We start from the raw sequence: 25,130 nt of genomic DNA on the forward strand, positions 1-25,130 counted from the left end.
ACGCTCATGGACGCGAAGTGCGAAGCGGCAAATCATGATATCGCACAAGGCAAACAACATGACGAGTGCACTAAGCTCTACCGCAGCACGTGGAGCATCCCTGTCTCAAATGACTAACTGGAAAAAACAAGGGGTAAAAGATGGTAAAGAAGTAAAAGAGAGTTATTTGAGACAGGGATGTTCCACGTGCTGCGGTAGAGCTTAGTGCACTCGTCATGTTGTTTGCCTTGTGCGATATCATGATTTTCCGCTTCGCACATCTCGTCCATGTGCGTCACTGTTTGATTATTGTTCACAGTTTGGGCGTGTTGCTTGGTATAAATTCGGCATATGGGCAGCCAAACAATAAAGTTGTAAGTTGCCGCTTGTGTGTGTTTGTGCTCTCCTGTTGTCCTGTCACTTGATCTGCGCCATTATTCCGTTAAGTAGGCTTTCCCTAGTTTAGTTTATCCATATTTCAGACTGGCGAATATTTCTTGACACGGCCTTTCATATGGCCTGTGAAACACACCTTTCTCGCCATACGGTTAGCAGTAGCAGCAGCACCTGGGTTCCTGTGTTTTTTCCACGAAACGTGTCTAAGCGTAATGACCTGCGGTAGTATCGACAGTTTATCTCTATGTGGCCATCTGAGGAGTGTATACCTGCCACAGCTGATTGGTCGTGATATGTGCAATGAACCTGTCAACATCTGTACGGCTCATTTTCAAATCACTACGGTACTGATTACAGCTATGTGAGATTTCAAGTCTAATGTGGACAAAAATACCTACCTACGCCGCTTCTATGATGGTTGCCCGCCAATGTGGTATCAACGTAGAGGACTGGCACTGCGGCGGGCCGGCCGCACGGCGCTCATAGGCATGTTATCAGTATATGGCAACAAAATCTTTGGCTAAACTCAACTGCGAACTTACGCTCAGTACATAGCACCAAGTGCCTTGCCGTCATGAATGAGAATCTCTAGGGCTCAACTTCGCGCGTACAGACATATACTCAGCCTTTTAGTCACCACGGAGGTAAAATGTACCAAGTTTTGTTCTCCTTAGACTGAGCTTGTGGGATGGAACCTCAACCCCACCGGCCGGATTGCAGTAACATCCAGGCGCGACAATTCCGTTGTATTTGCGTTTTCTCAAGTGATAAGCTCAGGGTATTGTAATTAATGCAAGCCACCCACTGCATATTTAGAGCAATAAACTGGCCCGCCCGTCCGCTCACTCACTTTGTGAATGCAGTCGCCGTGCGCTCCAACGTGATATATCCCGATGCCATGCAGGAGGCGATCCTACGTCTGCATGTCTGTACGTAACCGCCGCAGGTACCTTGCTGCACCCCTTCTGATCTGCAAGCTAGTTGCGTGAAGTTAGCCGCCGTACCGCGAACAGCCCTTTTCGTTGAAGATATGACGCGACATCTGATGGGTTAATGCAGATAATGTTGAAACGGTATTTACCTGCTTAGCATTCATAGATCCCTATGAGTCCTGATACACTATCTGGTGCAGTGCTGGGGTTATGCGGTGGGCCACCTTCAGGTGCTCTTACCGGTTAAATTTGTGCAATCCCCCCACACACGCACACGCACGAGCACACACACACACACGCACACACACACTCGCGAGCACACACACACGCGCGCGCGCGCACGTGCACACACAGAGGCACACACGCACGCGCACACACAAACACGCACACACACACACACACACACAAACACGCAAAACACACACACACGGAAACACACACACACATACACGCACGCACGCACACGCACACACACACATGCATGCGCACACACACACACGCACGCACGCAAACGCACACAGGTAAAAAAGCAAGTGCAGCTCCGTAAATACTTCTTAAAACCTTTTTGCAACATTCTTAAAAGCAGAGGTAGTAAAAATTTACACTACCAATGATTTCAATATGATGGTTCAACGCGCTCAACTTTTTACAGACGAAAATACACAACACAGAGCGCGAATCATTTTTTCATCTTTTCGTTTTTTTCTCATTTTTGTATTTACGACTTTCTTATGCAAAAAGTCAAGCGCGTTGAACGATTATGAACAACTAAGGGCCCAATTCTCGCCATTTTAGCAATATTTTACTAATTTATAGGCTCATTACTATTATTAACTTCTGGGTAATTACAAAGAGAAAGTTATAAAGATAAAATACAGAGACAAGAGCATGAAATTATGAGCTTCTACATTTAAATATTATCAGCATCGTGTACTAAGTGTATTTACGGCTTGTGCAATCATTGGTTCCCATTTGGTGGCGAAATCTAAACCTGTTTGACATTTGTACCCTAACAGAAGGCGTCTTGCCTTCTGTTACGAGGCATATAAATACCCCAGAATCGAATATTCTGCGCCGGTGAAGTGATAGTGTTGCCGTTTTGTCAGTCTTTGTCATTTATCGTCTCCTCTGCAGTTTTGTATCTGGCACGGCGGGTGTCTTCATCGATATCATTGACGCCTATGATCCCCAGATCGCCCCAGATTGGCACTGGTCCCAACACGAGTATTTTTCTGCTATCCAGCACATTACTTTTTCTCTGGATTATATTAAGCTTTCGACTGTGAAAATGTGCTCAATTTTTTTAGCTTTATGATGAGGAAAAAATATTAAGCCGCACCAGAACTTCATACTGACACATGAACATCGAAGATTTACTACGCTTTTTTTTGTAGACACCACGACCTTTATTTTCAAGTGTACCATGCACAATAATCAAATCATTTCCGTTCACTGGATGCTCTTAAAGTTTTCGCTAGTATATAAATTTAGTTACTAGGTGACCTGAACTAAATGTCTGCGGTCTGACCTATACTACGCGTCGATTAGCCAACTGCAGAAATACATGCGTGTATTGCCGTGTTTCATTCCCGTCTGTAGAGCGAAAGTAGCGTCAGCAAAGAAACATTTATGCAATCTTTTCCTTTCATGCATTGTAAGCGCTCACGTGGTGGCGGCGGTGGCCTATCGTCTACGTCACGTCTCCTCGCCTGTTTTCGGTGTCTGGGTGCCAGCATAAGTTTTGATTTTGGTTGCTTGTTGAGAACTTCATTTAAACGAATTCAGCGGATGAGGTGAGGGTGGGGGAATGAATAGGGGGATGAATCTTTCGGCGACAAGCCCTCTAGCCACGCTAGAAGAACTTAAAGCTTTGTATGGGGATAGTTGGTCGTATAAACTGAGACTGCGGAGCGCTACAATCAAGACAAGGGGACAACACCACAATGGTGTTCTTATTGTGGTGTTGTCCCTTTGTCTTGATTGTAGCGCTTCCCAGTCTCAGTCCACGACCTTCAAGGCGCCGCCCACGATGAGAAGCTATATTTCCAATTTTGAGCCGTGCAGAGCTTTTTGTTAGCGGTGGTGTCCCAGGCACCAGGTTGGGCCTATGACGGACGAGCATACCAGTGTTCGCGCAAGTACTGATTTAATGCACGGGGCGAACTGAGAGATCGTAAGCCATGTTTCAGCCTGCGCCCGACTGCCAGAGATTTCAACGTGTAAGGCGGCTGCGGCACAAGGCCGCTTGGGTCGGACGCGGACCACGACACGTTAACGATCTGGCCGGCAATATGGGGTCTTTCACTTGGTGCTTCCTCAAACTACGGACCACGCTGAAAGCGTTTCGAAGTATGGCGGCGCCTAACGTACGAGAGTCCTGCCCGACGATTTTAACTCCGGCGAAGATGCACACAGACCACCCGAAAAGCATTTATAAGCGTTTGACGGCAATAACCAGCGTTCTATTCGATTGCAACGAAAGCGGTACATTGGGCGAGGCAAGCCCTGTGTGCAAAGGGTGGCGCACGTTGCTTTTCTGGGGGACTTCGCAGATACAGTTCTCGCTATCAAAAGAGCTGCAACGCTTTCAGCGAGTCGTTTTCTGGTCATCTCTTGAGTGTATTTTGGATTGTCAAGGGGGTAAAATTTATCTTCGTTACGATGCCATACAAATAAAGTGTTGCTCCCTGTGCATCGCCGCATTAGATATCATCCTAGATTTAGCGACAATGTTGTTGTTCATGTTAAACGAAATGGTAATTCATTACATGAGCAAATGAGCAAGTAACATCTAAGAGCCTTCTAAGACCTGCATGCTAGTAGAAGCTGGGAAAGGAATAGGGGTATCTGTCACAGAAGCCCCCTGCATTTTGGTGTATGCAGCTTCGGCGGCGCGCGTCTTTTTATCTCATATTTACTTTGCCATGTTTTTTTATAGCTATTGCTGTCAACACTGGGCCGTGATACCTGCCCATTTGGGCCCTGCCGACATGTCCGTAGACTTTCCTTTTCAGTCTTTACTTAACAAAAGTAGCGGCAGATGAAGGGGCAGCGGCGCTGTGGGATCAGCGTCTACGCAATCTGCGTCAGCGCGCTGCATTGCCAATACTCATACTTGAACCTTAACAGACTGGATTCGAACTCGAACGCAAAGTTGTGCCTTTCATCGTGTTTTATTATATCGAGCTTTCTGTTCGTTTAGACGAACGGACGAAAAAACTTCTGCGCACAAAAGAGGAGTGAAAATGTGGCCTTTAAATGCATTTCTGCGTTATTATATAAATTATAAGAGAAACACGCGGCTTAGCTCGCTGGAAAGGGCCGTGTTATTAAGGTCACTATCCGGGGGCACTTGTAGCTCTTCTTCATTTCTGTGGAGAAGAACAAATTTTGATCATAGAAGACGTTCATAAACCAAGTAGAGGGCTTAAGTCAAGGTATCGATGTATGGCATGGTGATGACCGTGACGAAAGTGGAAAATGTAGGGTGGTTGGAAACTTTTATTTATGACCCTGCAGTTTTCCTAGCTTGAGGAAGATGAGAAAGGGAAGGAAATCCACTGCGGAAAGAAGTGTCGGTAAGATCAGGTTACAGGAATACTCAGCACAGCTGAGTGGCGATAGTTTTCTTCGAGAGGTGAGGTATGTTGCCTTTGATCAGCCATTAGAGTCACGACGTACGCCGGTAGAACTGACTCAAGTCAGCGCCCGCGAACACCACTTTCTGAGTGCCATCTGTCCAATAAGAGCCACTTCCCTTTCATCTCTTTTCATGCTTTTATTGTTCCTTTTAGAAAATGTGAAAAGACCATAAAAGAAAGAGGGAGGGAGCCCACACCATCAGCGCTTTGCTAGACTTTACGAGAATTCAATATGAATGAAAGTAAGCTAAGCGCTCCAAAGAGAAAAAAAACAATTTAGTGCGAAAATCGGAGCAGTAGAAAACAAAAATATGGAGGGCGCTTTAAGCTTCGCCTTTAAGAGTGAGACGCGACAGCGTGTTGCAGCGTTGCCAAGGAGTCCACGGAACGCCATCGCCCGATTGGCGCGACACGTGGCCCGTTGGACAATTTAAGAAAAGCACCCTAGTGTCATATATCGCGGTGGACACCAGAACCGGTCCGTAAGAAAAGAAAAATAAAATGAAAATTAGTTTTAAGGAAAAGAAATGCCACCTGTCTCACAATTTTCGCTGGACACCCGTACCGCTCCGTAAGGGAAGGAAAATCCCTTTCCTTACGGCGCGTTCAGGTATCCACCAAACGCGACATTTACTGCGCCATTTTTCGCTCACGGCCAACGCCGACGACGACGCCGGCTTTTCTGCGACACGGGGCCCTTAAACACAAAACTGCCAAGGCCTGTAGCGCTGTTCATTGTTCCTCCTTTCCACACGTCTCCTTCTCCGCTTTCCTTCTCAACCTCTGTGAGGCTTCAACGACAGCCGCCACTGAACCCACAGAATGGGCAGAACAGGTGCACCCTATAACATCGGCGCTTCTGTAACTGAAACCTCCCGCATGCAGGTTGGTTTGTGGAATTCACGTGCCGGTCCTCCTCTTAATTGCGTGGCCGAACTTTACCCATATTGGGCATTTATTTTCGGCACTGGTCGTTTTATAGATAGAAAAACGTGTCATCAATGACCAAATATTGCCGTGGGCAAAAGCGCACAGCCAACGTTGGTCGCCGTGCTTTATATCGTAGTTGTGGAGCACTCACACCGCAGATGCGTTGCAGTGGAAGGGCATGCGTTTTATGCACTGCGTCCCTGCAAGATTTCCTATTTGTTAGATGCGCAGCGGATGAGTTTTTCTTGTCTGATCGAAAGCTTCCTTTCAAAGACCACCCAACTCCCACACGTCTCATCCCCTCGTCTGCTGTTTGCCTTACATCTTTTTCCTTTGCTTTCCGCCTGACGCTTGTACATTGTGACAACATCGCGATACCCGCCACAAAGGCAAGGAATGAGGCATCAACTGCTGCGCTTTAAAACAGTTGGCTAACAGATCAAGAACAGCTGGAACTAGTGTCGCACTGGCATAGTTGTTTCATTGTAAAGTTTTGCATTTTTTGGGAATATGTCGTCGAAACCAATGTGGATAGCGGATCCATTGCGAAGCGCAGGAAGGATATCATAAATGTTTACATCTAAAGGCTGAAGTAATCTTTGCACAAACACTACCTGAGGGGAATTGAAACGAGACCAGGGGACACCAAAAATGAGGTCGGCTGACAACAGAAAATGCTTTGGGAACGGTGGAAATGGGATTCATAGATCCTGAGGTAAGTTTGCACCGTTAAAAATTGAAGTCGTGATAAGAGAGGCAGGAATGCGGGCTTCAAGGTACAGCACATTGATAGCAACAAATTTTGGAAGGCCGAGACACATGCGAAGTGCTTCCCTCTCTAAAAGGACGAGAGGAGGAAGTTTATATGTAGCCAAGCCTGAAAACAACACTCATCCAAATTCTAAAATTGGCCTGACATACACAGTGTAGATCATTAATAGCGCATCTCTGCGCATGCCGTGCCGGTGATGACAATCTCGGTAACATGCTCACGGCACGAGCCCCTTTCGCCGCGACATGGTCAATGTGAGGTCGCCAGGTGAGTTTTTTGTCATAAATGACGCGTCGGTATTTTAGAAATTGAACCTGCGGTATTATTTTTAACTGGCAATTGAGAGAGACCACTACAGGAGTGTATAGAGGGAAAACAAGGGTGGCGCACTCGCCAACATATAACTTCAGGTGTAATGCGCTCAATTAGCGCTCAAGTGTATTCAAATATGACTGCAACAGACCATACAGGGAATGTATATCCGGCGCAGCAGCAAAAAACGCAACGTCGTCCGCATAGACGTAAGTGCGTACATGGCGGTGGAGAGGAATTAAGCTCAACAATATCAAAGAGACCAGGAGAAAGACCAGCTCCTTGCGGTACACCTCGCGTTTGTCTGTACCTCTCTGAATGAACACCATTATGAACGCAAAAGAATTCCCTGTTATAAAGAAATGCAGATATCCATGCAACTATATAATCTGGAAATTGAAGAGACTGTAGCCTATGTATCAGGATGGAGTGTTCTACACTGTCGTAAGCTTTGGCGACGTCTAATGTAACCAAGGCCGCGACCAGGCGTTGACGACGAGCAAGGAGAATTCTGCTCTCAAGATCGGCATGTACATTCCATATCAAACACCATGCCCGGAAACCGAGTTGGCACGGGCTGAGTATAGTTTTGCGGTTCACAATGGCTGACACCCGAATTAGTAACACCCTTTCTATCAACTTTACCACGTTTGATGCTAAAGAAATTGGCCTAATATTATCCAATTCATAGCCTCCACCATGATTTTTAAGTAAAGGGATCACCTTGGACAGCTTCCACTAAGAAGGTATCCAAACGTGTTTGAGAGAGTAGTTTATCAGATGCAATAAGGAGTTGGGAGGCTCTTCAAACAGAATCTTGAGCATCTTTGTAGTAACACCATCAGGACCAGGAGCAGCAGCTGGCAATCTCTGGACAACTTGTGAAAGCTCGGATAGATTTACTTGTGAGGCATTGTCATTTGGCACGACTGGTGCAAACAACATTGGGCACAAAAGTAGTAAAGACGAGAACCGCTTTTGCAGGCCTGTGGCAATTAATTCAACCGCCTGGATAGCTTCTTCAGGTGACATAACTTATGACTGAAAATTATGAGAGAACATGAGCTCTTTCCTAGACCGTACAAAACCGAATACTACACGTCGGTTGCCCGCCTTTGAAAGATAATCGAAATGTTCTGGGTCATATTTTTCCTTCGCGCGAGAAACTGTGTGTTTAAAGGTGGCTGCAATAAATTTATAATCACTCCAGTTATTCGGGCATTGGTTATGAAGAAGCTTTTTCTATGCTGCCTTCCTCCGCCTGTAATCTCTCGTACAGTCCGCATTCCACCAATTAGAAGAATTCCCTTTTGTTGACCTCACCAGGAACTCCGACTTTTTACGGCTTTCCTCTCCAGCCAGACATATACTTGCTGACTGGTGGACCTCGACGATGTTAGACACTGAAGCAAGGGCAGAGCGCAACGCCGTCTGAAATCTGTCATAATTTACATGTGACCGCAACTGAGAAGACGCCCGAGTAACACGACATATGATATCAACATAAATAGCTCTATGGTCACTTGAGGTGCCGCTATCAACTGTCAACCAATTCGTTACGTCAATTCCAGGACTAATGAACGTGAGATCTTAAACATATTGAGTGTGTGAGCGAAGATAAGTGGCCGATCCTGAATTTGAGAACATCAGGTTGTGATCAGAAACCCAGTCTCAAAGGCGCTTGCGCATGTATTATCCTAAAACCCCACGACACATGGTGAGAATTGACGTCCCCAGCCACGAGAACTGGGTTTTTACAGTTAGCGAGTAACAAGTCTAGATGTCTAACATCCTAGACCCCACTGAGGAAATAACAATTTGCTATTGAAAATGGAGAGCACCCAGGAAGAACAAAGTCTAATGTCAAAATCTCGCAATCAGGAGACATTTGTTGAAAAGCTACCATAGCTTTGTGGCAAAATTTGAAGAGACTAAAGTTAGTAAACCCCCTCCTCTTGACTGGAGGTATATGCGAAATGAATAGTAATTTTTGATATGAAAAATGTTTGTTGGTTGAAAGCCACGTTTCTTGCAGAATTATCTAATGCGGATTAAGCTGGGTAGAAATGCAGTGTAAATTTGTGGAATCGGAAGAATAGAGCGACAGTTCTACTGCAGAACTCGCAACGACGCTATGGTTGGGAAAGCCTAGCAGCAGCAACTGCCTGCTCCAAAATTGTATCCTTGTGTTAGTCCCAAGCTGCTGCTTCTTTCATTTGGGCTGGGTGCCCAGAGAAGACAACGAATGAGACATAGGGGACCTGCTGCGCTTAAGAAGCCGCGCATCAGGCTCCACCATCTCGAAATTATAGATTATACCAAATCACTCGAAGTACCCGAGGTAGGTACAGCGGAATGGGCAGAAGTTTGTTCCTGGGGCTGTGATGCTACTGGAATTGTAGACCGGATAAGAGGAGAGGGAATTGCTGTCGGAAGAGGTGCCAAACCGGCCTGCACGGCATGTGTAAGCTGAGTCGCTAGAACGTTTGTAAGGCACTCCGACACACTTGCGACAATCCTTTCTACCATTTTAGATATGGAACCCTCCACAGCAGCCGCAATTGCCTGGGACAGCGTTGAGTCTAACATGACACCTTGCCGAGCGGTCACACGGGCATAACCGTGGGCACGTTCTTTGACCTTTGAAATAGCGTCACGGCGCGAACAGCGTTTTCTGTCAATTACCTCCAGAATTTGGATTTCCTGAGCTCGAGAGGGACAATTTGAGTAGTTTGCAGAGTGGGCACCACCGTAAAGGCAACACTTCTCCTTCTTCTCAGTGCAGGTGCTCGTTAAATGACCATCCCCACAGTTGCAACACCGCAAGTTGTATTTGCAACCGCCGGCGCTATGTCCATAGCGCCAGCAGTTGTTACACTGCAGAGGCCGAGATGATAACGGGTCTACCCGAAAAATTAGAGGCCATGCCTTGATTTCAGAGGGGCAGGAAGTGCCGGCAAAGGTAGCAATAACTGATTAAGTGGCCATCCGCAAGTTGTTTACAACCCGGCTACAGCGGTGCACAGTAACAACACCTGCAGCCGACAGAAGCTCAAGAGTCTCTGCCGGAGACAGGGAAGAGTCTACGCCTTGTACAATATCTTTCGTGCACGCCAGATGTGAAGGGATGAAGGAACTTACCCGAAGGGAGGCAAAGGATGAGGAGTTTAGCAAATCTCTTACACAGGCGAGGTCTGGCGATCTGCACAGAATCCCGCCGCGTCCAAACTGGCGTACCTCTCAGATTGGCTCATAATGAGAAGTCGCCGACTGTAGAGCAGCCCAAACAGCACCAGGGTTGTTCATCTTGATTGCACCACCATCCATAGGCACCATCTCGACAAGGATACTGCCGACACCACCGCGCAAAAACGCTTCCAACGGCCGGAGACCAGTGGACAGAGAAGCCGAACAGAGGGAGCTCCCCTGGCCGGGAGACTGGGCCGACATAGCCCGGGCTTACGGCCATCAGCGCAAAGACGCAGAGAGGAAAGGACACAACCAGCCACCCGAACCTAAGCTGATCGTTACCAGCAGAGCAGAGCTTCCAGGAAGTTGCCTGACTAGGCGATGCCTTCATCCCGTTCGAGTGCTTCTGCTAGCTGTACTGCCTTCTTCTTGACGCTTTGCGCAAGGTGCAGCTACGGCAGGAATTAGCGGCGCTCAAACGAGCCCATTGCTAAGAAAGAGACGCGCCTACCATAGAGAATATAGTGTGAAAAAAGAGAAGGCATTTTACAGGGTTTCTAAACTAGAAAGCCTGCCTATTTTATGAAGTTGCCATCGAGCACGTAACAATAACACCTCAAAAAGCTCTCCCTGAAACTGATATGCGTACAAAACGTAGATTTTGGAGCTTTATTGTTGTCGTTAAAAAGATGTCGTGCCCTCGAAGATTGTCCGATACATAAGAAGGTAGATGGCTCCCCCAAGGGAAAAAGTAAATCCTGATTTGATTGCAATGTTAGGAAGAACAATACTCAAATAACTTTTAGCGAGCCAATATCGTTGTTAGCACGAAGTAGAGGCCACGCACACTGAACAACAAGTGCGTACAGAGCGGTCAGTGCGGGACGTCACAGAATGGTAGGGTGGTCAGCCTAGTTTCATACCATGGTTGGATACGCTGACCTAGACGGGCACAAAAGTAGAAAAAAAAACTTTTATGCTAATTGCGTTAATCGCAAAATTCAGTGATAGTAGTCGGTTGTCGTACAACATTGTAATCCGTAGCTCGCAATTTCCGTCTCCCCTCTGGGCCGCGAGAACGACGCTTGGCTGCGGCATCCTCTCCTTGCATGTCCAAGAGAAAAATGGCGACATGCACGCGCTTCTGCCACTGCCGCCAGCCTCTGAACTTGCACTGGTCACATCAGGGGTTTACCCTAAACACTTTAGCGTAACGTCTGACTTCGTTCCCGCTTCGAGTTGTTGATCGCGTCGGTCGCGCCATAACATTTGCTAGCCGTCCTGGTTTGCGTACTTTCAAGTCCGATTGTCTCACATAGACCGTGGTCCCGGGTTCGATTCTCGGGCCAGGATGAATTTCTCAGCAACTGCGAAGCTTCTGTGAAAGACTTATGTAGTTTTTCTTTGCCGCTGTTTTATTCCACTTTGGTGGTCTGCAATGAGTTATTACGGCGCTACTAATCGACGTTGCATGCAAAAGCTGTGCATTGATGGAATATAAATCCATGCTTCGGTCATTGTCTGTATTGCAAAACAGTATAATTCTGGGCTAGTAAGTACATTTCGCAGGAAAATGTAGAGTTTTTGCGGTAATGCCTTATGTACGTAAGGTATCGCACAACTTGAAAAAGATAGCCGGGAATGCCGGCGTGCGAGTCGTTTTTCCGCTCCTAAAAATTTGCAGCGTCCTTGCAAGAAATCAACTGTCAAAGACCGCCACCTGCCGATTGTGAGAAGAACCATGAATTCCGTTATGTGCCGTGCCGAAAAAATGTAGTGTACAAAATTCATCTATCTTGTGGACTATGCAACATCGTAGAAACCGGAAGACGCTTGAATGAACGCTTAAGAGAACATGAACGCTCCTTGGCGCCACCCCCCAAAATTAATCTTACCTTACATTGGCTTGAGTGCAAATGCGCCCCAGCTTTCAGTACAACAATTTTCTACAGGCATAGAGACCAGCGAACGTCGGAAATAGTTGAAGCGTTCCTGATTCATGAAGAGCAAGAAAAGTGCGTGAGCAAGCCATCTCTTGCACTCACTCAAAAAGAAAATGATTCTCTTAGCGGCTGGGTGACTAGTGCTGGTTTGCCTTTTTCTCCTTTTCTCCTGTGTTGTAGAGGTACTCAATCAGCGATGCAAAGCCACACGTTGATTGTGCTTAGCTGCTCATATTTATTGTGCTATCACAGCAATAAAATAATCAGTCGTAAGTCAGCGCCTGTGCCTGCCCGCTCCTTTAGTCGCGTCTTTTTGCGCTGTACCTTCTCCTGCGAAATTTCTGTACTTAGTGCTGAACCTCTGTTTTTGCAGCTAAGTAAAAGCAAAACGCGTAGAGTGAATTGGTGGCCAGAGGTTGGCAAATGATCTCATGTGTTGCCTTTCCTCCTCGTTCTCAACAATAAAACGTTTTGCCCTTCCTCATCCTTGCCTTCAGAATCAGCACTTTTTAGCATTAGAATTATTTTTCTTTGTTACAGGTATGAGCCGGTGTTACTTCGCACTAGGCGCGAACTCTCGTTTACTGTGTCCGATTTCCGCTGTGTCAAGCGGTGTGGATCTTGCTTTGTACTCCAAATTCTCAATAGCCAACAATGGCCGCAAAAAATCAAGCCGGGACTACACGCGGGCTGTAGCCGTTCACTGCTAAGAGAAGGACCAGCCTGGTACTTCGGGCAGCGGCTAAACTGAGAGGTTATAGTATGGTGAAAAAAATTACGAGTAATACCGGTGAAACGACTAAAAAATGTTTAAATATCCACTATCTTATGTGAATGAACGAATTGATATTACAGTAAGAGACGAGATACAGAGATCGAGCTACACGGACCGGGAAAGAATTCGAGAGAGTGGGAAACAGCAAATCGAAGGTGAGTGCCCAGATATAGGCACTGCCATAATTAAGCGGCCCAACCAACCCATCGCAGCAAACTCCATAGAGTTGGATAGCGCGGTGCGACAGACAACGCCACCCCACGTAAGGAAGAAGGACATTCTGGCTGCTGGCCGGGGACAATATACACGCCGCTTACCGAAAGCCTACTGCATGCACGGCCGATTTTACAACGTAAAAAGGTCTAATCCGAATGAAGTTGGAAGACTGTTACAGATTAAGGTTAAGATTTACAATATGATTTCCGAAGGGCAAGACAATGAAGCACACATGACTGATTACATAGATAAGACAAAAGTCGTAGTGTCGTGAAATCCGCATTCGAGTAATTGCGGTGTAATGACCAAAAATGTATAAAAGCACGCATTCATCTGCGTTTAATAAATATCAAAGTAAGACCAGAGATACAGAGATCGAGCTACAATGACACGGAAAGAATTACAGAGAGGTGAGGGGGGGGGGGGGGGGGTTAAGCGGCAGCTTATCTGCACAATGGTAATGTGTCCTCGAAAGGACCACCGCCGGATTGCAGATGCGCGCTTTGGGGCCGGTGTGATATAGCGGATGCCGATTACCTTTGTCCGTGTATATTCGGAGCCACCAGCACCGCACTCCACGTATCGGACCCTCGGAGTTTTTTCCGCGGGAGCCACCTTCCGACCTCTTCCTCCTCTTAGAACTGGACTGCGGGACATTCCTCTCTCTACATTTTCCCACCTGGTAACTGTGGTAGGTGGTTCTCGGTGGCTTAAGAGAGCACCGGATGCCGGAGAGATTTTCTGACATAGGGGTTGTACTGCGATCGGAATAAAACCTTTTGTAATTGACGCAGTGATTTTAAATAAACACGAAAAGATGCAGATTTATTTGGTTGTCTTGTCCCGCTGCGATCGGTTGCCGGAAGTGTAGGGGGAGGGGGCTGGGGTTCCCGCAGTACAGCGTGCGGACGTGGCCTGGCCGTTTCATGGACCCACTCGCCGATAGCCGAAAGGGGAGCGTGATAGGTGCGCTAGCAGGACACCACGTTACTGGAAGGTTCAGGCAGCCCATGCAGGTGCTTTTTTTTTCAAGGCGCCTTCAGTTGGAAAATGTTCTTCTACCGGCATTTTTTTTCTCACTCTTCAGTTACCTTGTCCTCGTCACTTTGGTGTCCGACGACGGATCCTCTCTAGTCGTGGTTCGTGTCGTGAAGCGCAACACATGTCCGCAGCCACCACTACTCCTTGAAGTACATTTTGCTGGACGAGTTCGTTCATGGCTTCAAATTGACACCAAATTAAGTGAGCATCAAATGCAGGCAATAAAATGAGGTTCATGTTTGCGCCATATCTCTCCAACTTCATCTACCGTGTCTGTATTTTGATATGGCAGTTGGTTCTAAATTTGACACGACTCCTTCGCAGAAGCGCTGTGTACGTTGGAGCCCGGTAAACCTGAACTTTCGGTCTTTTGTTTGGAAGCTTTTTCACGGTGATGTATGGGAATCAATAAAATCGGAACTACATTCGAAGCTTCTGTGCTGAAGCTAGCTTCCTCTCGAGAAACAATGTTGCATGCATGGCAATTCGGCGTTTTGCTTCGTTGCTCGTTGAAGCTTTTTCGCTGCGTCTCCTAGTTCCGTAGTGTTTTCTAACCCTTCCTCCCCTTTCGTGTTAAGTTAGAACGAGGCTCAGAGTGAATAGTACGTGCGGATTGTGCAACCCGCCTTTAGTCTATTGTTCGCGTACAGCTGTTTTCCTTAAAGGGGTCATGACATGGTCTGCCTACAAATCGTGGTTTTACGTTGCACGTACTAGCCACCACGTTGGTATGCGTGCATAAAAAATAAGTACAGCTCTCTTCGCCCATTTTATTTTTCTCTCCGCACAAGAGACGGGCACCCTCATGGGGGCTCGCCCTCATGAGGGCGTCCTCACCTTCACCTCATGAGGATTTCACTAGGTGAGGTGAGGGTGAGAGAGGATGGGCGCAAGAAAATTCATGGGGACGAGGGTATGGGAGGAGACATGGGGAAGTGCGGGCAATGTATGGATGACATGATGAGGTGAGGAGTGTTGAGGGCAAGATGCACTGTCTGAGGGCGAGGGTGGTGGCCCGAACCCTACTCCCGCCTATCGTGTTTTCTGTGCAGCCCGTTTTGAATTCACGTTTTAAAGCTCTGCTTCTTAAGGTTATTTCCGGGGAACACGTTCCAAAGCAGCACATGAAATCGGCCAAATATTGGAAGTGTATTAGCAATGGTGGGTCCTACAATAAACCAAAGTGACGCCATCTTGTTCCAATACTGGGCCGTTGACTTGTGTTGGTTGGGTAATTTCTGCAGTCGGGAGGTACACTTGGCAAAGAAGAAACGCGGGTGCCGCACACCATCTCCGTCGTCGCCGTGTACAACATCTTGAGAAAGATACGCCAATATAAGCACTCTTCGAACTCAAAAAAGCTATTTAAAAATGTGTAAAGTCTTAGGTTAAGCATCCTGTATAATGCGCTAACAAGAGGGCACTGGCCGGGCCTTGCATGTGGCCGCCGCTCCAAGGGGAACCGAGGTACCGCAGTCAAGATTTTCACTATCAGCCCCTAGTCTCTTGGATGATCGGAGTGTAGAGTAAAACACACACAAATTATACCTAGTAAGGCTGTTGAATTCCCAAGTTCTAAGCTTTCTTTTCAGTAACAACGTCTGATTTCAACTCAGTGAGGTGTCAAAGAACTGGCTGCACTGCAAAAAATGCTTTTACGAATTGACACTGTCCAATCAAAGCCTGCAGGCGGCGTTGATGTGGATTTGTTTTTCATTCAGGCGGTGAGTAGTTGAGTACACTCCTATCTTCTTTCGATTTTCAATTTTCGCTGGAACTGCGGTATAGAAAAGCGATGCCGCAATATGGCGGGCAAAGCTAACCACTGTAGTCTTACCGCGAAAAAAAAGCAGCAGCTTAACCACCTTGGTGGCAATCATCGATCGGTGCGCCTTGCATTGTAGGATGTGCTAAAAAAGAAAAAGTTGTACTGCTTTCAAGATAACAGCAACATCTCTTGGTTTATTTCTGCCCGTGGTGAGACGTGTGACCACTTAGTCGCGTGCCTAATTTCCTGAAATAAATTTCTTGCAGGTATAGTAGGGAATTGGACATTCAGCGTTTGGGTAACGCGTAGACGTACAAGCAAAAAAAAACCATAGGTGGTTTAGCTTGGTGTTATCCACCAATTTTCGTGCCCTAGCACCATTAGCCGTGTTTTACATGGCTTATCAGGTTTTTTCTATGCTTTTTTATTGGCCTGAAGTGGATTACTCAGATTTATATATATCATATGATGTACATTTACGCGTCCATGCATCATTTTAGACTTGTACTGCTAATGCAATCAGCCGAAATATGGTTGCGTGTATGTCCAAAGCCTGCTTCTAGCATATGTGCTACTTTAGTCACGTGCCGTTGCGACGTCACGGGGCGTGAGGTTAGAAGCAGCGAATTTCAGAAGGCCAGTGCCATCGCAGTATATTCGGGCAATGGTGATTAGGTGACCTACAAAGCTTCCTTATTCTGAGTCTGTTCTGAGCTTAGCATTTATTGTACTTGTCGCGGTAAACGCTACTGAACTGTTTTCTAAATATTGCCACACTGTTAGCCATTTACTGGCGCCGCCATCCGGTTCGACAGCACCCGCTGGTCAACCTTGTCTTCCCCGGCTTGGGCGATGGTTCGCTGAGTGTGTCTACGTTTATATTCCCGGTGTGCACTTCTGCCCTTTATGCCGGCTTTCGATGATATTTTAGTGCAGGTTATGTGTAATTTCTTAGTGTAAGAAGAGCTCCCGGGAGCACCCGATGATGCCAAACTACACCCCGTAGACACAATACCCGCCCGCAAGGCAAGCCGCCGCTAGCGAGGGTTGGACCCTGAGTTTCGATCCCTGATGGCACTACCCCGCGGAATGACATCCACTGGAGCAAGCCAGACCGCACAGAATGCCGTCAGTTCCCCACCGCTTCTTTTCTATGTGCCTCGCGCTACCGCGTCGTTTCATGGCGAGAAGCTTGAAGACGTGGAAGACGGGTTGGTCAGCTACGACCGGGTCACTGCGTTTAATCTGTGGGACGGGAACTGCAAGCTACGCAATGTCTATTTTGCCCTTGTTGTAGGCAGAAGCCTATTGCCACTGCATGTGGCTAGGCCGGGAACGCGCCGGGATGCATGATCATGTGAGGCACGCTGGCGTGTCGCGCGAGCTCGTACTGGGCCCGGGCCAGTGTTCGCCTACCCGGTCAATAAACCGGTCGCTGGTGCTGCTTCTCTCAACTAAACATAGTGTCAGGAGTAACACAATTCCCACACTAAGCCCAACCGGGGCTACGTCCCCTCACTCGGACACCCACTCACGGAGGATTGCGTCACAGCAGCATCCACGGCCAGGACTACGCAGCAAGTACATGGTGTCCGTCATTCAACCACCCGAGGCTTTCTGCTTCAAGACTCCTGCCGACTGGCCGAGCTGGGGGAAGCGGTTCGAGCGTTTCTCACGACTTCCGGTCTCTGCGACAAAACAGGGTCACACCAAGTCGACACGCTCCTTTACTTTATGGGCGACCAGGCCGAGGACGTCTTCGGACCCTTCAAATTCTCTGGTGAGAACGCTCAGAACATAGAAGTCGTCCTAAAGCAGTTCGACAGCTGCTTCATACCGCGGAGCAACGTCATTTTTGAATGGGCACGCTTCAACACGAGGGTCCAAAACGACGGCGAATCCGTGGAAGACTTCGTAAATATGCTTCACACGCTTTCCACCATTGCGAGTACGGCACCCTCCGAGAGGAACTGGTTCGAGACCGACTGGTAGTCGGCTTTCAATACCACAAGTTATCAGCGAGTCTGCAACTTCACGCTGATCCTACTCTTCAGAAGCCGCTTGAGAGAATAAGGCAGGTCAAAAGCGTTCGTCAGCAGCAAGCGGAGTTTCGCCCCGAAACGCTGACCGTCAACAAAGTTGCATCAGGAACACTGCAAATCAGGCAATCCACGAACGCTGCTCACGTCAATAACGGCCGAGAGCACTTTGAATCAAGGCCCCATCCGCGTTCAGCTGACAGCGTTCTGACATTGTTTCGTTGGTGTGGCAAAGAACGACACCCGCGTTCACTGCACCCAGCGTGGACGCAGCTATGCAGGGGCTGCCCCAAAAAGGGCCACTACGCGTCTGTCTACATGTCACGCCGGGATGACATTGTTGAAGCATCAGGACCCGACAACGAAGGTGGATTTCTCGAACCGTCTCGTCCTTCAATGCGTCGACATGGCAGACAGCCATCCTTGTGCAAGGTCAACCTGTCAAATTCAAGATCGACACATGTGCCGCCGAATCTGTCCTAGAACCTACGACTTTCAGCATGCGCCAACATCAGCCTCCGTTGTCGTAGGTTCCTCGGTAGCTCTACGGTCCTGATGGGAGACCTCTCGCAGCCAAGGGCTTTGCGCGTCGTCAACTCGCCTACCGTAGACGTGAAACGCTCCAAGAAGTCTACGTGCTGGAAGATGTCCCCACTCCCTTACTCAGCAAGCCCGCCATCAAAGACTTGCAGGTGCTTAACTTCGTCAGCGCCGTCGCAAAGAAAGTGAGAACAACTATGCCCATCATGCAGCACTGCCTTGAGTGGCTGAAAGAATCTCAAAAATCAGATCGAGTGTGCTTGTATCTCTGAGCACTCTGCACAAAAGAATGGCCTTCCTGACAAGGTTTATCTCTTGAAGTGGGATCCTTCCATCAGCATTGTCAACAGCTCGCCGAATGGGGCGATCTGCTACTCTACGCAGCCAGTGTGGTTGTTCCACTCTCCTGCAGGAACGAAATTTTGCGTCTTCTGCACGAAGGCCACTTCGGCATTACGAAGACGCAAGCTCGCGCCAAGGACACTGCTGGCAGACGGTGTTAAAAGGGATCACGAGTACCGCAAAAGACTGCCGATACTGTATAAAGGCAACCAGGAACTGCAAAACGCCTATGCAGAGCACTGAGTTTCTGTCCCGACCATGGCAGCGCGTTGCAATGAACATGGTCTTTTTCAATAGCCATTGGTGGTTAATTGTGACTGATTACTACTTCCGATATACTGAACTTGTTCGTCTTGAAAAGTAAACTTCAGGTATAGTAATCACACACTGCAAATAAATTTGCACCCGCCCCAGTATCCCAGAGGTGATGGTCTCAGACAATGGTCCGCAGTTTTCGTCGTCCGACTTTACCAAGTTTGCTCGCGAATACGGCTTCACGCGTAACACCTCTAGCCCACACTACCTCCAGAGTAACGGACTCGCCGAAGCTGCGCTGAAAATCATTAGGTCTTCATTGAGAAAGACTTATACCCCGTACCTGACCCTCCTATCCTAAAGATCAACACCACTCAAAAACGGCCACAGCCCCTCTGATCTACGGAATGGGAGGCGTTTGAAGACAAAGCTTCCCGTCACTTCGGAATGCTGGTTCCCCGCTTGCCAGATGCCACCTAACTCCAGAATTTTGAAGAATACCGTGCGTGGCAGCGTAGAGACTATGCCAAGCGGCATGGCGTGCGTCATCTTCCAGTTCTTCTCAAAGGGGATGAAGTCTGGGTCAAGGGCCTGAAGAGGGCAGGGAAAGTACAGAATCCCGCAGAGGAGCCTCGGTGATACATCGTGGACACTGGTGACGGCACCGTGCGGCGCAACCGGACCCACCTTGTTCCTTTTCCCAAGTCTGGGAGAAGAGGTTAATGCAACCAGGTATCTGGAGGTGAAGACAGCGAGGCATCTGTGTATACAGATACAGAGACAGACGTATACGAGGAGTCTCTGGACGGAAGTTCTCTGGGAGAATCACACTCGACCTGTGTGGACGCCCCTTCGCACCATCACACCAGGAGTGGACGCTGTGTAATTTCGCACAAGAGACTCTCCTGTGTTTCAGGGGAGAATATGTAAGCAGTAGCCTAGCCACTGCATGCGGCTAGGCCGAGAACGCGCCTGGCTGTGTAATCACGTGAGGCACGCTGGCGTGTCGCCCGAGCTCGTTCTTGGCCCCGGCAAGTGATCGCCTGCCCGGGCAATAAACCGGTCGCTGGTCCTGCTTCCCTACACTCCACAGCCCTGGAAAACTCCGCCAAGACGTGGTTTGAAATCCACAATTGCGCTATCTCCACCTGGGGAGACTTCCGGCGACAGTTGCTCGACACTTCGGTAGCAACGAACGGAAGGAGTGAGCTGAAGTTGCTCTGCAGTCCCGAGCGCAGGGGCCAAATGAGTGCGTCGCAATGCTCGTAGAAAATATGACGGCGCTCTTCAACCGCGCAGAGCCTACCATGTCTGAAACAAAGAAGGAACGTCATCGTATGCAGAGTCAAAGAGCAGATTTTCGTAGACTAGTGCGTGACCCTCCTAGTGCAGTGGTTGACATTGCTCGGTAGGCGACCAGCATGGAGCACACCTTGCAGCAGAGGTTCGCGCATTACGGCCGTCCGGCGAATACAATTGTTATGGACGCCAACGTGCCGCTGCCCGGTGATCGAGAGTGAGGCCCTCCGAAGCTTGTCAGGAGCATTGTGAGCGAAGAGCTACAGAAGATTCGCCCTTTCGAGAAACACCTGGGTGTCGAAGCCATCTCGGATGTCATTCGTGACGAAGTCCGTCGAGTGGTGCAGCCAATGGCCTGTCCCCAGCCGCCGCCTGAGCCGTATGTCATGACCTAAACCAATGCTTTGCGCAGCTCTGCGCCAGCACCATTGAAGTTTTACTGCCCTGCAGCTCCTGCACCGCATCAACGCTTTTCGACTTCGCCGGTCCTCATTGACGCACGACCACCCCTCAGCAAAACCCATGCTTGGCGCACATCGAACAACCAGCCTTTGTGGTTCCACTGCGGTGAAGCCGGCCACATATTGCGCCACTGCCGGTATCGTCGGATGGGCCTGCGAGGGTTTTCGCCAGACGCATTCCGGCTACACAATGGTGAACGACCCCGTGACATCGAGCAGTATACCTGACGCAAAACAGCCCCCGTGCGCCTTCGCCACAGCGCCCGTTCAGGCCACCGTTGCCCCATCGGTTCTCTTCCCCAGATCGCCAGCCGTCCATCTGGCAGTCCTCTAGTCCACGCCGGGAAAACTGAAGACGGCGACCTCTGCGGGTAGGGCCGCCGTTGCTCCGCAATTCGAACAAGATCCTCCGCTCGCCGACTTGACCCTTCAAACCGATCTTCCACCAACTGCTCCGACCACCTTCCGACGCCCCGAACAGCCTCTGCTCTACGCCACATCTCAATGAACACCTCGACCCTTCACTCCGCAACCATCTACGACGCTCGTTCCAGAAAATGAGTTTGTTTCCGCTGAAATACCGGTCCTCGCAGACAACCACCATGTGACTGCCCTCGTCGATACCGGCGCAGATTTCTCCGTTATGAGTCGCGGTCTTTCTACACTCTTGAGAGAAGTGATGACAGCCTAGCACGGAACAAAAATTCGGACCTCTGGTGATCCTGTGGTGATGCCGCTCGGCGTCTGCACCCCTAGGATAGAGATTCGCGGTATCAACTTCACTGGTTGCTTCGCTGCGCTGGTTCAGTGCTTCAAAGACCTGATCCTCAGTCTCGATTTTATTCGCGAAAATGGTGCTGTCAGCGACCTCTGAGAATTCATGGTGACATTCTTCGCCCCATGCACCATAGCCGGCGAGAGTGCTCCAGGCAGTCCCGTTTTTCGCGTGTCCAATAACAACATCACTCTATCACCACGTGCCAGCTTGTTTGTTACTGTGGACTGCGACCACCCCCGCGCGTCCTACGGCATCGCAGAACCAAACCTGTCTTTAGTGCTGAGCGAACAAGTCCGCATCGCACGGGGCGTTTGCCCTGCAGAACCAGCAAACTGAACTTCTAGTTACGAACTTTAGCGCCGAATACCGCCACTTGGCGAAAAATATAGCCATCGCCTATTTCGATGAAGTTAGCAAGCCCGCTACCCACTGCGCGTTCTCAACGTCCCGGGACACCCCTCCTGGAGGACCTAGTCCAACAGTTAAACTGACGTGAACACTGCTTTAAACACTGATCAGCATCGCCGCTTGCAAACCATACTTGACTCTTTTCATGACTGCTTTGCGACAACCTCTAAGGTCCGGCGGACGTCCATAACGAAACATCAGATCATTGTTGATGACATTGAGCGGCCGATCCGTCAACACCCCTAACGAGCGTCGACGAGCGTCGACGAAAGGCATGTGTTCCGCTCCTGCCAACTTTCGAAGAATGGTGGACACTGTTCTCGTTGTCCTACAATGGCAGTCCTGCCTCGTGTACCTTGATGTCATTTTTTCTGCCACCTACGACGAACATCTGAAGGGCTTTAGTGCAGTACTAGAGGCCATACAATTGGGCGGCCTCTCGCTCAAACCAGAAAATGCCACTTTTGCGTTCCAACGGCTGAAGGTTCTGGGCCATGTCGTGAGCGCTGAAGGTGTTAGCCCTGACCCCGAAGAGACGGCTGCCGTCGCTGTGTTTCTCACCCCCTCTGATACACGTGCTGTGCGCCATTTTTTGGGGTCACTGCGCCTTTTACCGACGTTTTGTGCGAGACTTCTCCCGACTAGCCAAGCCTCTAACTCGCTTGACACAGGACAAGCAACCTTTCATTTGGGACCAAGAACAGCAGAAGGCCTTCGACGACTTCAGGAACCGCCTGAAAACTAGGCCCATTTTTGGCGACGTTGAAGAGGAAGCGGACACGGAACTACACACCGATGCCAGTAACGTCGGTCTGGGAGCTGTCCTCGTTCAGTGGCAAGATGGTGTTGAGCGCGTGATTGCTTATGCAAGCCGCACTCTGTCGCGATCTGAAGCGAATTATTCTACCACGGAAAAGGAGTGTCTTGCTGTCGTTTTGGGCGTTAACGAAATTTCGGCCATACTTGTATGGTCGCCCATTTCGAGTCTTGAGCGATCACCACTGGCTTTGTTGGCTCGCGAGCCTTAAAAACCTATCCGGGAGGCTAGCGCGTTGGAACCTCCGATTGCGAAAATTTGATGTTGCCATCGTGTACAAGTCTACAACAAACACAGCGACGCAGACTGCCTGTCCCGCGCTCTTCACCCGTACACCATTGCTGACATGGTAGACGATCCCGCTTTTCTTGGCGACTTAACAACGTCCGTCCTTGCTCAACAACAGCGAGATGACGCCGAGCTACGGTCCCTCATAGAGTACCTAATAGGCCGCACCTGGTTACCGCCCCGCTTCTTCACACACGGGCTATTGTCGTTGTGCTTGTGGGGTGGCATCCTCTACAAGAGAAACTATGGCCCTACGCACACTCCGTACCTGCTCGTGGTTCCACCGATGCTTCGAGACGAAGTTCGGCAGGCATGCGACGACGAGCTTTCTTCCGGCAACCTCGGCTTTTCTCGCACGTTGGCGCGGATACGGCAGAAGTATTACTGACCCCGGCTTTCTACGGTTGGCCAGCACTATGTTAACTCTTGCTGCGAGTGCCCACATCGGAAGACAACCTGTGAAGCCGGCCGGCCTACTGAAGCCCATTGATTCGCCTCGAATACCTTTTCACCTAGTCGGCATGGACTTTCAGGGACCATTTCCGACATCATCTACGGGCAACATGTACGTTATAGTTGTCACCGACTGCCTCACCTGGTATTCCAAGACGAGAGGTCTTCTGTCACGGTGCCCCTGCGGTCGTTTTAACCAGTCACCGTCGAACCACAGCCTGCCATCCTCCAACAAATGGGCTGACTGAGCGGCTCAATAAAACCGTTGCCGACATGCTTTCCATGTACTTCGACACCGACCATAAGAATTGGGACCAGATCTTGCCTTACGTCACGTTCGCTAATAGCACTGTTTTTCAAGAGACGAGGCGCTTCACGCCGTTCCGTTTGGTGCATGGTCATGAAGCCACGACTATGCTGGACGCAATGTTACTGCCAGATGTTGCACGTCCCAGCATCGGTCGCGCTGGAGAGTTCGTTCGGCACGCAGAAGCCGCCCGCACCCTTTGCTAGACAGCGAACTCATATTGGTTATCGAAAACACTACGGAACTAAGAGACGCAGCGAAAAAGCTTCAACGAGCAACGAAGCAAAACGCCGAGTTCCCATCCATGCAACATTGATTCTCGCGAGGAAGGTAGCTTCATCTCAAAAGCCACGAATGCTGTTCCAATTGTAATGATTCCCATACATCCCCGTGGAAAAGCTTCCCAACCAAAGACCTAAAGTTCAGGCTTGCTGGGCTCCAACGAACACAGCACTTCTGCGAAGGAGGTGTGTCAAATTTAGAACCAGCTCAAGGAGTTGTGCCAAATATAGAACCAACTGCCATATCAAAATACAGACACGGTAGATGAAGTTGGCGAGACATGGTGCAAAATTGAACCTCATTTTATTGCCTCGATTTGTGCTCACACAATTTGGTGTCAATTTGAAACCATGAAACAACTCGTCCAGCAATATGTACTTCAAGGAGGGGCGGTGGCTGCAGACATGTGTAGCGCTTCACGACACGAACCACGACCAGAGAGGATCCGTCGTCGGACACCAAAGTTGCAAGGACTAGGCAACTGACGTGTGAGAAAAAAAAAGTCCGGAGGAAGACCATCTTCCAACAGAAGGCGCCATAAAAAAAAAGCACGTGCATGGGCTGCCTGAACCTTCCAGTAACGTGGTGCCCTGCTAGCGCACCTATCACGCTCCCCTTTCGGCTATCGGCGAGTGGGTCCATGAAACGACCAGGCCACGTCCGCACGCTCTACTGCGGGCACCCCAGCCCCCTCCCCTACACTTCCGACAACCGATCGCAGCGGGAGAAGACAAACAAATAAAACTGCATCTTTTCTTGTTTTATTCAAAATCACTGCGTCAATCACAAAAGGTTTTATTACGATCGCAGTACAACCCCTGTATCGGAAAATCTCTCCGGTATCCGGTGCTCTCTTATGCCTCCGAGAACAACCTGCCACAGTTACCTGGTGGCAAAATGTGGAGGGAAGAATGTCACGCCGTCCAGTACTAAGGAGAGGAGGGATAGGTCGGAAGGTGGCTCCCGC

Source organism: Amblyomma americanum, chromosome 1 (genome assembly GCF_052857255.1).
Source record: "Amblyomma americanum isolate KBUSLIRL-KWMA chromosome 1, ASM5285725v1, whole genome shotgun sequence".
In the NCBI taxonomy this organism is placed as follows: domain Eukaryota; kingdom Metazoa; phylum Arthropoda; class Arachnida; order Ixodida; family Ixodidae; genus Amblyomma; species Amblyomma americanum.